We start from the raw sequence: 3,242 nt of genomic DNA, 5'->3' as shown, positions 1-3,242 counted from the left end.
CACAACACCACAATTTTGGTTTCACTTTTTTGCATATATGTAATCCTCTGGGTTCTTCTGTTTTTATGATGACCACTTTTTCAACTTTGTAAGATTAATAGTACATAAAATCTGCTCAGTACTCACAAACAACCACCAGGTCAATGACAGATATACTCAGGTAAATTGTAGAGTTATTGAAGCACAAATTAATGAAGCACTGTCAAATAATAATTAGTTTTAGTTCTAACAAGTCATTAAAAAAAATATTTAAGTGTGGCACAAAACACCTCATAGTTACTCTATACATCACTGTTGTCAACTGTCCTGTGGTAATTAACCAAGCAAAAGTACACTGAAATACACTCCTGGAAATGGAAAACAGAACACATTGACACCGGTGTGTCAGGCCCACCATACTTGCTCCGGACACTGCGAGAGGGCTGTACAAGCAATGATCACACGCACGGCACAGCGGACACACCAGGAACCGCGGTGTTGGCCGTCGAATGGCGCTAGCTGCGCAGCATTTGTGCACCGCCGCCGTCAGTGTCAGCCAGTTTGCCGTGGCATACGGAGCTCCATCGCAGTCTTTAACACTGGTAGCATGCCGCGACAGCGTGGACGTGAACCGTATGTGCAGTTGACGGACTTTGAGCGAGGGCGTATAGTGGGCATGCGGGAGGCCGGGTGGACGTACCGCCGAATTGCTCAACACGTGGGGCGTGAGGTCTCCACAGTACATCGATGTTGTCGCCAGTGGTCGGCGGAAGGTGCACGTGCCCGTCGACCTGGGACCGGACCGCAGCGACGCACGGATGCACGCCAAGACCGTAGGATCCTACGCAGTGCCGTAGGGGACCGCACCGCCACTTCCCAGCAAATTAGGGACACTGTTGCTCCTGGGGTATCGGCGAGGACCATTCGCAACCGTCTCCATGAAGCTGGGCTACAGTCCCGCACACCGTTAGGCCGTCTTCCGCTCACGCCCCAACATCGTGCAGCCCGCCTCCAGTGGTGTCGCGACAGGCGTGAATGGAGGGACGAATGGAGACGTGTCGTCTTCAGCGATGAGAGTCGCTTCTGCCTTGGTGCCAATGATGGTCGTATGCGTGTTTGGCGCCGTGCAGGTGAGCGCCACAATCAGGACTGCATACGACCGAGGCACACAGGGCCAACACCCGGCATCACGGTGTGGGGAGCGATCTCCTACACTGGCCGTACACCACTGGTGATCGTCGAGGGGACACTGAATAGTGCACGGTACATCCAAACCGTCATTGAACCCATCGTTCTACCATTCCTAGACCGGCAAGGGAACTTGCTGTTCCAACAGGACAATGCACGTCCGCATGTATCCCGTGCCACCCAACGTGCTCTAGAAGGTGTAAGTCAACTACCCTGGCCAGCAAGATCTCCGGATCTGACCCCCATTGAGCATGTTTGGGACTGGATGAAGCATCGTCTCACACGGTCTGCACGTCCAGCACGAACGCTGGTCCAACTGAGGCGCCAGGTGGAAATGGCATGGCAAGCCGTTCCACAGGACTACATCCAGCATCTCTACGATCGTCTCCATGGGAGAATAGCAGCCTGCATTGCTGCGAAAGGTGGATATACACTGTACTAGTGCCGACATTGTGCATGCTCTGTTGCCTGTGTCTATGTGCCTGTGGTTCTGTCAGTGTGATCATGTGATGTATCTGACCCCAGGAATGTGTCAATAAATTTTCCCCTTCCTGGGACAATGAATTCACGGTGTTCTTATTTCAATTTCCAGGAGTGTATTTCATTCCATATGAGAATTGTCACTGTCAACAAACACTTTTTCAAAATGAAAATGCCAGTCCCAGTCTCCTACCAGACATGACCAAATTCAGTCAAAATATTCATTAACTTGAGTTACAGAAATCATTTGAAAGCTTTTAGATGTAACCATTACTGAATTATCAAAGATGCTGATACAAGTGTTTTGATGAATAATTGTGTATAACTCTTGCATCAGCAAACACCAAGCTCAATGTAAGTGTTGCATGTTTACTCACTTGACCAGGACTGGGCAGACTGCAAACTGGGTGCCCTCCAACTATCTGAAGACTGGCATATGAACAAACTGTTATTTTGGAAACTAGATTTTGTTATTCAGGATGGGCCATAAGTACTGACAAAATTTTTGTTTGGGAAAACTGTATGTTCTAGAAATTTAGAAGACTTTATGGAATCATTTTATGCATTTGTGTATAATGCGTTGATTCTTTTGGGAATAGTCTTGGCTAGTTAACTTTTTCGTGTGCACTTTATCAAATGGGTGTTGTAGATGTTCAGTAAATGAATAACCTTTTCTTTGTGAGAAATGCCTGCTATCAATATACAACATTATCAAGACAGTATTTGTGATACACAGATTGTCAAATAAGTGACACGGTGGAATTAGTCTTTTACCTCTTTATTTCTACAAAGACATGCACAGATTTCTTGTGATAAAGTCTTTTCCAGGTCTGACTTCATATGTTTACTGCCACTGGTGTGTATACAATGTGCTACAGTTACAACAACTTCATATGTGTTGTTTGAGCTGTACATAATTAAACTTACATTGAAAGTTATAGGCTTTCATAATACGGATTACAGAATGAATCTGACCATTGTGGAAACAGTTTAGTATGTTGAAATAAATCAATTTTTACATAAAATTTTTGTGGGATATTCACAGTTAAAATAGACTGATAACATACTGTAATTGCATCATGAATTTTGATGCTGATCTGATTTCTGCATCTTTACATTGAGTTCTATAATTATTACTACTGTTTTATTGTATCCTTTCTTACAATTCATATTCTCAGTGTGTGTTGACATTTGGTCTAACATATTTTGACAGTTAGTAACAGTGCTTTCATAAATCAATTGGCTTAATGTATTAAGCACCTAATTTCATCATAAGTTCATTAGTTTTCATAGATATAGAAATTGTATATGATTATATGTAAAGATTGCATAATAATGTCACCATCTCCGAAATGCATGGTATCGTTTGCCACCCCCCCACCCCTCCCCCCCTTCCCACCTCCACTGAGTACTGCACATAAGAGATATGGGCAACATTCTGTCATGACTTGAATGCACGAGGATAGAAAGTTTGTTGTACAGAGTAATTATAGCATCTGTATGTATTAGTGATATAGAGTGGTGACAAATTCTAATCTGTTGTTAACATTATGTAGACATTTATACAAAATATTGAAATTTTAATCCCTCACAGT

Source organism: Schistocerca nitens, chromosome 4, assembly GCF_023898315.1.
Source record: "Schistocerca nitens isolate TAMUIC-IGC-003100 chromosome 4, iqSchNite1.1, whole genome shotgun sequence".
NCBI lineage: Eukaryota > Metazoa > Arthropoda > Insecta > Orthoptera > Acrididae > Schistocerca > Schistocerca nitens.
The sequence above is the reverse complement of the archived record's forward strand: the minus strand, read 5'-3'. Positions refer to the sequence as shown.